We start from the raw sequence: 12,264 nt of genomic DNA, 5'->3' as shown, positions 1-12,264 counted from the left end.
AACAGCAATTATAGCCCCTCCCCCCTTTTTTGTTTATTTTTTTTTAATTTTTATTTATTTATGATAGTCACAGAGAGAGAAAGAGAGAGAGGCAGAGACACAGGCAGAGGGAGAAGCAGGCTCCATGCACCGGGAGCCCGACGTGGGATTCGATCCCGGGTCTCCAGGATCGCGCCCTGGGCCAAAGGCAGGCGCCAAACCGCTGCGCCACCCAGGGATCCCCCCTTTTTTGTTTAAAACATGAGTTTCCTGTGCTGATTTGGTGAACTACACAAGGCAGGCTTATTATTCTAGTGTTTACTTCCTAGATCTGCTTGTGAACCATGTTACCAACAATTATGAAATGTTAGGAAAATGGTAAAAAAAAAAAAAAACACGCTGCATTTGTGCCATAAGAAAGATCCCAGGTTTTGATTCATTCATTCATTCAAGTGCTAGAGCCTTTATTGGAAATCTTTGTATGCTAGGAACCGTGCTGGGCATGGGGGAAGCAAATGAACAAGCTATGAGTTGAGGAATTTGCAGCCCAGTGAGAAAGACAGACTCATTACAACATAATCACCTACAGTGTGTAAATGCTATAGTTGGCACACATTAGCTCTTTCAAGTGAGAATACTGTCACATTTCTCAGAGAAGGTGACTTTTTGATGGGGTCTTCAAAATGTGAGCAGGAACTTCTTTAACTTTTATAATTACTATTTGAATTTGCAAAGCTTTTTAAAGTGTCTCAAAAGAAGAGGACATGTAGTACCATAATGATAAATTAACCAAGGAATTCAGGATTTAAGACCAGAAATTGCGCTCTGGAAAATCTGGGCTGAAAAGAAAGGAAAGGCATGCCAGTCAGGTATCAGAAAGTATGTAAAGAAGGTAAAAGGAAGTAATCACACTGTAGGGAAGGAAAATTTTTTCCCTTCTCCCCTTCTAGGTTCTTTGGCTGCTCTAATAATTAAATTAACATAAGACAGATTAACAAGAGGAAAACAAATTTAATTACAGTATGTAAGTACTTCCCAACAGTTAGGTAATTGAGATTTACATGCTATCCTGAGCTAAGAAGAAGAGGGTAGGAATCCAGGACTTCAAAGGAGAAGAAGACAATTCACAGAAAGGTGGGAAGAGCAAATGTTTGATAAATAAATGTTTGTCATGCCCTTTAGAGAAGGTTTTTTTAAATGTAAAAATAGTTATCTTAGGTAATAGCTCTCTTTCTGGTATAGGCTCCTTCTCGAAATTCTTTTCAGCAGTTAAGGCCGATGTAAAAAGCTTTTCTTAAATCTGTTAAGCCTTGATGGTTTTCAGCATGAAATAATCCTCATGCCAAACTAGCACATTCTGGGGTGGCCAATGCTGAACCTCATTAACATGTTCCAAGAAGGATGAAAAGACCATGCTCAAGTGCAATATGCCTGGAGGTCAGTGGCAAGCAAAAGCTCTGGCAAAGCAGTTCAGTTAGACAAACACCAATTGAGCATTGTGGGGGTACTCTGCCCAGAGCCCACTTTAGAGCTGAGGCATTCATAATTCCCCCAGGTGCTGGAAATGTCATGGCTGAGTCCCTCTCTATGTACTGCCCTTTGCAGAAGAGATTCATTTTGCCCAGGGTTAATTGCCCTTATGAAGTAGCTTGTCTTCAATAACTGGTTGATGAGGGTGGGTCACAATGACCCAACTCCTTTCCTGCATTTGAGACAATTATGAAGGAGTAGGGTAATGTTGGGCTTACCCCAGAAATTCTGTGCTTTATTGCTATTTCCAAAGGTTTAGGCTGAAAATTATCTGACTATCTCACTTTATTTTGTATATACGGTAATATATATGGTATCCTAGAATACTAATAGGTATGTGTGTGTGCTGAATCCAAGGGCTATTAGCATAATATTGGATGAAGTTTAATCGAAACACAAACCTTAACATTAATTCAAAGGCTAATGCATAGTAACCACCCATTTCCCCCTCTTCCAATTCCATGGGGCTGGTCTGAATACTGTCAACAGTGCTCTTGGGATGGCTAAACATGATGAAGGGTCTCCCCTGTGCTTCCACCTGCAACCCCTTCCATAGCTCTTGTTCTGAAGTCTATAGTCCATTTAATAGTTAACAGATATCTTTAGCTATCAGCTTCCTACTCATCCCCATCAACAATCTCCATCAACAATCCCCAGATCCCATTTTAATTTCAAGACTCAGAAAGAAATCTTAGGTTTTTTTTTTTTTTCACCTTATTCCTACCAATTTGTCTCCTCACCTCATCCTCCCTTAAAAGAATGCCTAAAATTAAGAGAATTGGCTATAGAGTATCATTCAGACCAGACCTAGATCCAAAACCTAACTTGGTCACTTGAAAGCTGTTTGCTTCTGGGCAAGTCACTTTACTTCTCTGTGTTCTATGTTTTTCCTTTATAAAGTAGGGGCACTATAGATGATACATGGGAAACAAAGCAAGATGCTGAATAAGCATTGTAAGGCTGAATAATAATAATAGTAATAAAGTATTACGACTACTTCATTGGTTCTGTTTTCCCTTTAAAGATACCCTGTAGCCTCCCTGCAGGCCTCTTTCCCCAGCCTCTCCCCTGAGGTCTCATCTTTAGGGACATTCTTGTGCGAAGCTGAGTTTTACCTCTTATGATGTTAAGTGCATAGGTGGTCCCCATAGTTTATATTACATTAGTTTCTGATTCAAGTAAAGAATGTACTTTGATATGGCATCATTTAATAAAAGCCTAACCTGCCCCCTACCTGGCAGAGATGATGGGAGCTTATTAAGATAATGTCTTTCTAGTACTTACGGCCCCTTGAAAGACATTCACTAAATAAACAGTGGTATTTGATTTTTTGTGTGTGTTGTTTGTTTTAGCTCTTAATGCACGCTCTCTGAATTGTATTAATAGTTCCTCTGCAATGCTTCTCACAATATGGGCTCTTGTTAAATGCTGCTAAATGCAAAATGGCAGTGAATGTTGCTTATCTGTGCCTCTGCTTTGCTCTTGCCCTCTTCCCTCTCTCTTTTTTTCTCTCTCTTTCTTTCTGTTACACCTGGAAACCCTGTGCTCCTTCTAGGTTCCTAGTCCCCTGATTTTTGACCCTGAATGTACATCAGAATTACTTGAAGACTCTTGATAGCCAGACCATATCCTAGACTAATTAAATAAAAATCTCTAGAAGTGGGGTCCAGCCATCAGTGTTTTCTAAAGTTTCCTAGATGATTCCAGTGCTTAGCTGAGGCTGATTCCTACACATCCAGCCAGATCCCAATCAGATGACGCATGAGAAGAGAAAATTAACATTTAATGTCTTCTTTCTGCTCAACTATGAGTTCCTCAAAGGCCAGTATTGTCTCTTATTCTTCTTTGCTCCCAGCAAATAACAGTCCCTGGCAAGGAATGAACACTTGGGTATGTATGTCTTTTTCTGGCTAAAAGCATAGCCTTCCTAGCTTAAAGGATTTCCCCATACTTCTGGTTTCTGTAACAGTTGACGTAAATATTTCTTATTCTTTCTAATTATCTATCAGTTTGATTGTTTAGAATCTCTCAGGTAAAAAAAATCTACCACTTTATTGTACTATTTAGCAGGGAAAACAGGTCACTGTCATGTGGTTTGAAGACTGTCATCCAGGGACATGCCAGGTACCATGGTGGTGGTCTGGAGGAAGGCTTGGAAGGTAGGGATGTGGAGTAGAAAGTAGAATCACACAAACCCAGGTTCATATCTCTACTATTTGCTTACTGGCACATTATTTCACCTTGCAGAGCTCTCTCTCCTCTTTGCGGAAGGGGGGAAATGATCCCTATTCAGGTGGTTAGGGTCACTAGAGGACATAATATAGAAAAAAGAGACACCATGACTGTCTTTGTCCGCTTAGACTGCCATGATAAAATGCCATAGACTGGATGTCCTAAACAGCAGATATTTTTTCTTACCATTCTGGAAACTGGAAGTCTGATATCAGGGTGTCAGCAAGGTTGGGTTCTGGTGACCACCCTCTTCCTGGCTTGCAGATGGCTGCCTTCTTGCTGTGTCTCACATGTTGCTCTCTGGTGACTCTTCTTAGAAGACCACTAAACGTTCTTATGAATTCTTCTTTATCTTCCTGCTCAAGTTCCTGTCTCTAAGTATAGTCACACTGAGGGCTAGGGCTTCAACATCTGAATTTTTAGGGGACACAACTCAGGTGGTGGCAGTGACAAGCACATACTATGAGTTCAGTAATACTAATATTCTTTGTATCTCTCTGTATCAGTTGCCCTTGAGATAATCAGAAAAGTATCAAGGGAGAGAAATCACAACTAGATTTTGTGGGTTGAGTGGGAATGTCCTAGGCAAACAGAGGCATTTCAATCAGAGGAAAAATAGCAATTAAAGTCTGTCAAAAGACATGCCATATTTGAGGATCAATGAGAACTTCACTAGTTTTCACTACAACATGGAGTGGACAAGAGGAAAATTCATGGTAGAAAACATTAGAGATGTAATTTGGAGTATATTATTCATAATAGGGTAACCAAGCTGAAATCTGGAATTTTTCCTTGAGATAAAAGATTACTATGCCTATAGTTATGTCTTTCTGGATACCTCTTTGTTTCCCAGCTAGCTAGTTAGATTCTTGAAGTTAAGGGGCCTTGCCAAATGTTTCTTTGTAATTCACCCGTGAGCCTAGGGACAATGTCTTAAAAATGTAACAGGAATAAATTGCTCCCAAACCTTGGCATTATAGGAGCTATCACTTTTTTCATTTGTTCAATTTGAATTAAAGCCAGCCTCCTTCCTCCACGTTGGTATAAAACCCAGCATTACCCCCTTGGGGTTCAATCACCTTTATTAACTCTCAGACTGTCCCAGAACCCTGGGTCTTAAATGTGGCAAACAGAAGGTCTTCTCTCCCCAAAAGGCAAGGGCTTCCTTGTCTGACAGCTAAAGCAGGTTTTCCCCAATCACCTTGTAGATGGTCTTCAGCATGGCAACAGTTCTACTTTTCCTTCATCATCTGTCCACACTGCTTCTCCATGCTCTAACAATGTCTCCATGGTTTATGTGCTATGTTAACTGACTCGTCTTCACGAAGGCTCCACTCCATTCCTTAAATGCCCATTCCACCCTGTATGTCCTCAGTGGTAATTCTTGCTCCAGTTCTTAGCCCTTGGTCCTCAGAATTATTAATTCCTGAAGCTATGTTCTCCACCTCTGGGTGCTGCTCTGCTACTGGCTTGGCTGTCTTTTCCAGCTCCAAATTTCTATCTCCTCTTGAGTTTTTGGATACTTTTGTTAATAATCTTCAAAGCACAAAGCTTTTATTTCTCCCTTTACTTGGGCAATCTGAATTAATTGCCTTGATGGGCCTGACCTCTGAAAACACAAATGCCTGTTTAAAATAAAAGGCTGAAAAAAAAAAAAAAAAAAAAAATAAAATAAAAGGCTGATTATTATATAATGAACTATATTCAGTTTACTAAATAGTTAACTTAAGCATAAATATATGTATATATTTATGCTGAATAGATGTATAATTTATGCTAATGATAATTACAAATAATAGAAAAAGCGTAATAACTCCACTGCAGCTCTGATATTCATTACCAATGCTTCATTTTGCTTCTGCTCAACAGCCAAATACTGACAATTTGACAGTCCCCAGGAACTGTGCTGGGCACTGAGGACATAGAGATGGCTATGGTATCATCTTTGTTCTCAAAGAGATTAGAGTTTAGTGGGAGTGTAAGATATATACTATTAGCCAATGTATAAGGAAAGCCCTCATTAAAAAATGATTAGGCTGACACTCTAGTTTTATCATGACTCTACAGAGATCACTTATTTGCTATGCTGTTGCTGTGTTAGCCTTGTTTTCACCGTGTCCATATCTACATTGGCCTTTATTTCCTTCATCACTTCCTTGTGATATATATTATTTAGGCTTGACTCTGCTATGCTGTTGAAACTAAATAACTCCCAAATCTCTGGATGGGAGACTGACAGATCAAAGTTGTATTTTTCTTACTTACATGAAGCCTAATGTGATTAGAGAACACAGGCTGCTCCATGTTGCCACTTAGGGATCCAGGATCACTGGGCTCCTTGCTTCTTAAAGGGAGAGGATGGTGCCACCATCTCAGCTTGCATTGCAATGGAAAGGTACACCAGCTTTTAACTATTGTTACCCAGAAATAACACATAACATTTTTGCTCACAGGTCATTAGCCAAAATTTGTAACAGGACCTCAAACTAGCTACAAGAAAGGCTAGAAAATGTAGAGGAGCCTATGGTTTATTCAGCGATTGTTAATATTACTGCCACTAGAGTAGTGATTTTAGAGCATGAGCTTTGAAGAATTTGCATCCTGACCCTGCTAGTTACTTTGAGTCTCCAAAGGAAGGGCATGAGAAGTAGCATCCCTCTTCCCTGCTGAGTTCTGAGCATTAAAAAAAAAAAAAAAAAGAATCACTATATTATACACCTGAAAATAATATAACACTGTAATTTAACTAAGTGGAATTTAAACAAAAACTTTAAGAAAAAGGTTATATACGGAGGCCAAAATATTATCTATGTTAATGATTGAAGACAGTTTCCAGGATGTGGCTTTATTCCATTAGTGAAACAGATCCATTGATGGAATCCCAGAATTAGGCTGACCTTGGGACCAGGTAAGACAGATAGCATGGCTGAACAGAGAACTCGCATCTTCTGCAAGACCGATGGCTCCCAAAAGAAAAGGAGGCAAGAGGAGATGAGCAAAACGTGACTACACTTCAACTACTTCCCTATTAGGCAGGCCATCTCACCTCTCCAGGAGTTGGTTAAGTGAAGACTTAGCTAGAAGAAATAGCTCATAAAGAAAACTCAAAGTGAGAGAAAAGAGGGTTGTTGGTTTTTTTTTTTTTTTATAACTCTTACTAGTTGTGATATTTGAGTCAGTCACCCAGCCTTTGTGGCCATCAATTTGCTCATCTATAAAATGGCAATGATAATGTCTCACAATATCTCTTCTTGGGTCTTTTACAACTGCTAGAAATTAGGAAATGTGCTAGACTTGTAATGGGGAAGAGTTCTTCAAAGGTCTTCTATAAAATGCTCATAAATACTTGAGATAGAATTACTTATGAGTTTATAAAGACCAGATGGTTTTAAACACATCCCCCACCCCCCGACACACACATAATGTAAAAAATCTTCTCAGCTATTCTCTCCAAAAACTTGCCCACTTACTACTCCACAAGCATTTCCTCAACAATCCTCTAGGGTTGTTCTTGTTCCTAAAAGTAAAAGTCTGAAACCACCTTTTTCTAGTAAAAGCAAAAGCTGCCCAATTAGTATGGTTCCATGGAGGTTTCTCTTTTAACTCTTTCATGACTGTTCCCATGAGGTTTGACTGGCACTGGAGAATGGAAAATACTCAAATCAAAATAGTCATTTTCAGAAAAGCAAGCCTTCCATTTTCCCAGTGAAATACTAATTAGTCTCTGGCCTAGAGATCTAAGGTTGAGCCTTCTTAGATAAGAAATTATTTTTTTTCAAATCTAAAAGATATTTAAAAGTAGAAATGTTTTAAATGAAAGTATTAAATTATACAATTACATGTGTAGACTCTGCCATTGAGGGAGTTATTTTCATGGTGTAGGCTGAATCTAGCATAAAAATATTTACTGCTCTAAAATGTCAATATGAAATAATCAGAATCTAAAATTAAATATTTACTGTATAATCAGCCTGCATTCATCCATCCACAATGTTCACTGAAAAACACTGATTACACTGAATTTGACCACCTGGATTTTCCTAATATTTTCAGGCTTAGGAAAAAAAACTGTCAAAGTCTCACTCATAGGCATTTTCTAAAAACTTTTCAAGGGAAATCTTTTGGGACAGGGAAATATGCAATGATGACTTAAGAGAGTTCCAGATAACACATGTGCACACACACACACATACACACATCAGAAGACAAGCTACCCTGCTGATTGCCCTTTGCCACATCTCTTAGGTCTAACCTCAATTTAGCAAGTCAATAAATCTTCACAGATATTCACCAGTTCTGTAACACAAACTGTGCCAGGATATAGGGATACAATGTGGTCCATGTTCTTGAAAAGCTCAGCATCGAGTGTAAGAGACAGATTAATAAATAGCCAAAGACAGTGCATTGTGCTAAATCCCACATTAAGAGTAATCGGAGAAAGACAATTATCATATCATTCCAATCATATGTAGAATATAAGAAATAATGAAAGGAACCATCAAAGAAGTGGGGGGAACTGAGTGGGGAAAAATAAAGGAAGACAAATCATGAGAGACTCCTAACTCTGGGAAACAAGCAAAGGGTTGCAGAAGGGGAGGTGGGAGGAGGGATAGGGTAACTGGGTGACGGGCATTAAGGAGGGCATGCAATGAGATGAGCACTGGGTGTTATACTATATGTTGGAAAATTGAATTTAATAAAAAAATAAAATTAAAAAAAGAGAGTAAGCCCAGGGGTAGAGCGTAGGAGGGGTCCTAAAGAGAATCATCAAACCTACTCTATTATTTCAAAATGAAACCAAAGGCAATATTGTTTATTTTACGAATGTCTATGCAATTGGAAGAGCCAAACGCAATTTTAACTCATTGTAAAGACCTTATTTTCAACATTTATTCTGAAGATTAACATTGAGTCTGCCAATTCATTGGTGTGGGATGAGATTGACTCTAGGTGACATCCGTGAAAGTGCTAGAAAGGTCAAAACATGATGCAGAATTTGGGGTTTAAGTTGTGTGATCTTAGGGTAAAAATAAGTGCTTTCTCATAGCTACTATTTTACTATCCATAAAACAAGCTAGACCTATTGATCTTGTAGGTACTTTCTACCTCTGAATTTTATGATATTAACTATAAACTACTTGCATTTTTTTTAATTAAAACATCCTAAAGGGACATCTGAGTGACTCAGTGGTTGATCATCTGCCTTCAGCTCAGTTTGTGATCCTGGAGTTCTGGGATCGAGTCCCACATCAGGCTCCCACAGGAAGCCTGGTTCTCCCTCTGCCTATGTCTCTGTCTCTCTCTCTGGTCTCTCATGAATAAATAAAAATTACAAAATAAATGAAACATCTTAGAGATGTTTCAGCAGGTAATGATATTAGCCTAATTCAAGTTATAGGTTTCATTTGCTTACTCAATAATTGATGAGACAACATAACAGTTCAAGAGCATGGATTTGGGGGCCCATCAGAACTGGGTTTGAGTCCAAGCTTTGTCACTTTCCTGGTTATGAAACCATGAGCAATTTATTTATTTTTTCTGGGCTTTTTATCTGTAAAATGAGGAAGCTAAAGCTTATCTGAGATGGGAGTTATGGGAATTAATAATATAATGAATGCAAGAGCTTAACACAGTGCCTCACACAAAAGAGACTCTCAGTAAATAATATTTTTAATGAGTATAGCTGTGGGGTATACACTGTTCACAGTGCTGAAAAAAAAACCTATTCCCTGCTTATACTCTGGAAAGATAGATGTGTAAATCATCATATCAAGTACACAAGAAAGGTATATGATGGGTCATGAAAAAAGTAGTATCAAAGCACAGAAAAAGTGATATTGGCTTAGAGCATGAGTTGCAGTAGCATCTAGAAAACTCTATACAGAGGAGGAATATGTCATGTGGATCTAATCTATTAGTGAATTATCTAGGCAAGTAAGGCAGGGGAGGGCAAAGAAGAAGCATGAGCAAAGATACATAGGACTAATGGTGTATGTGCTTAGAAAATAATGGGCAGTCTTATGGATCTATATGTGAAATCAACAAGGAAGCCTGGGGTAACCTTGTGAAAGGTCACATGAAGGAATTTGGGCTTCCAATAAATGGGAACCCATCAAAAGTTGATTTGCCACACATTCATTTTTATTTTGACTTCAGATTTCTTTACTCAGTCTGACTCCTTATTACTCTATTGCTTCCTTGGTCTAAATCAGGAGTGGACAAACAGCCTGAAGACCAAATCTGGTATGAGGCTCAAGCTTAGAATGGTTTTTACATTTTTTAAATTAAGTTTTTTTTTAATTCCAGTATAGTTAACATAGAGTGTTGTATTAGTTTCAGGTGGATAATATAGTGATTCAACAATTCTATACATTGCTCAGTGCTCATGATAAGTGTGCTCTGTAATTCCCATCATCTATTTCACCCACATTCACACCCAACTCCCCACTGGTAACCATCTGTTTGGTCTCTATAGTTAACAGTATGTTTCTTGGTTGGTCTCTCTCTCTCTCTCTTTTTCTTTGTATGTTTGTTTTGTTCCTTAAATTCATATAAAATCATATGGTATTTGTCTTTCTCTGACTGACTTATTTCACTTAGAATTATACTCTCTAGCTCCATCCATGTTGTTGCAAATGGCAAGATCTCATCCTTTTATGGCTGAATAATATTCCAGCATGTGTGTGTCTGTGCATCTCACACCCTTTTCTTAAAAAAAAACTGTATTATAAATAGACTCTAATACAAAGAACAGATACCTATAGAGAGCACCCAGACTCCCAGAAAGGTGGATCTTAGCCCTTCTTTTCCACATTGAGAAAAGAAAACAGAAAAAAATGATTTCATCTTGCTTTTAACTGTTTTCACTGTGCAGCCAGTTTCTCTCTCTCTCTCTCTCTCTCTCTCTCTCTCTCTCTCTCTTTTCTGCAGTCAGTTTTTCAAGTAGCATTTCTATTTCTTTGCTGGTATTTTTAAATTTTATCCAATGTAGGAATCAGGCCTTTCAATTCAGCCTTGACTTTCTTTGTAACTTCTTGAGCAGAGCTCTGAAGAAGACTAGAAAGAATAATGGCACCTTGGTTTTACATGTAGCTCAGGACTTCAGGTTTTTCATACCAACATGGTCTACAGATGTTTTTGCAAAAGAGCATTCTCTTCCACTTTCTTCCTCATTTTATCTTGTTCTATTAACCACTTCAGAACTAGATGTCCTACAGGATGTTTGCGCCATGAAGCCTTGCCACCCAGATGTAGCTCTCCAGCTTCCAACTTGGCAATGGCATTCATGGCAGGCTGATCATCTTCAATGGAAACTCCCAGAATGTCGGACACCAAAACACACAAAAACTTATCCAGCACCACTTCTTGGACATGTCCTTGCAGGCAGCTTAACAAAGCTGAAAAGATGGACTCTAAGAGCTCTGGTGGGTAGATCCTTGTATCCTTACTGTGTGCGTTTCTACCTCCTTTCTGTAGAACCTCAATAATTTCTTGCACTATGTGCAAGATCTCTGGGGCTTAGTAAATACAATAGGACCTTCTTTCCATATTTGTCATCTACTATGTTAGGCAAGAAGCTAATAATTTCTGATATGATTTTCTTCTTCATAAGCTTAGTATCATCAATACAATCAAATGCCGCCAGTAAGACCAAATGGAAGTCCTGGCCATTAGCCACATTTCCAACCTAAGTCTTGACTATTTTCATATCACTTTCCTGTCCTTGGGCATGCTAACCCACAAATAGTGTATGGCCACTCTAGGACCATCATGTGTTTGCCAGGTATATCACTGCTTCACAGATGGCTCCAATCTCTTTCTTTAATTCAAAATCAATTTAATTAATATATAGTATATTATTAATGTCAGAGGTAGAATTTAGTGATTCATTAGTTGCATAGAATACCCGGGGCTCATTACATGAAGTGCCCTTCTTAATGCCCATCACCCAATTACCCCATCCACCCACCTACCTCCCCTCCAGCGACCCTCAATTTGTTTCTTATAGTATGAGTCTTTTATGGTTTGTCTTCCCCTCTGATTTTGTCTTTATTTTTCCTCCTTTACCTATATTCATCTATTTTGTTTCTTAAATTCCATATATGAGTGAAATCATATGATGCTTGTCTTTCTGATCTTAGCTTTGGGGGTACATAGGTTTAAAAGTCCAAGATTACTCTCTGCTCCAATGAACGCTTAATCGCTGCTTCCTTTTGGGCCATTGGAGCTAGAATCTGTTTCATTTCATCCATGATAAAACTCTAGTTTTTCTAGCTGTACCTCTTAATACTTCATCCAGAGCTGGGTGATTGGGTGAAGCTGGGTGATTGCTGACTTGTAAAGAAGAAATAGAGCTCCTCCCTCAGCATGTTCCTCTGCTCCAAGAAGGCTTTGTCATTGTATGCATAACTCCACAATGACAGACACTTCTACATGCCAGAGCATCTTCCTCACATGGTCTTTAAAATTTCTCATTATCTGTGCAATCTGTGACTTTTCAGGTATTTCATACCAACATGCTCT

At 38.6% G+C, this 12,264-nt stretch overlaps 1 protein-coding gene and 1 pseudogene across 1 annotated transcript in view; one reads left to right on the top strand and one right to left on the bottom strand.

The window, feature by feature from the left end:
• The window catches only part of DAB1 (DAB adaptor protein 1), a 1,111,289-nt gene that overhangs the window by 492,093 nt on the left and 606,932 nt on the right, over window positions 1-12,264 (top strand). The gene's annotated exons all lie outside the window — the stretch shown is intronic.
• Window positions 1-12,264, bottom strand: part of LOC129496871 (pumilio homolog 3-like) — a 144,186-nt pseudogene that overhangs the window by 28,059 nt on the left and 103,863 nt on the right.

This window comes from Nyctereutes procyonoides, unplaced genomic scaffold (genome assembly GCF_905146905.1).
Source record: "Nyctereutes procyonoides isolate TBG_1078 unplaced genomic scaffold, NYPRO_anot_genome, whole genome shotgun sequence".
Classification (NCBI taxonomy): domain Eukaryota; kingdom Metazoa; phylum Chordata; class Mammalia; order Carnivora; family Canidae; genus Nyctereutes; species Nyctereutes procyonoides.
Note: the sequence above shows the minus strand (reverse complement) of the source record. Positions and strands in the feature narration are given on the sequence as shown.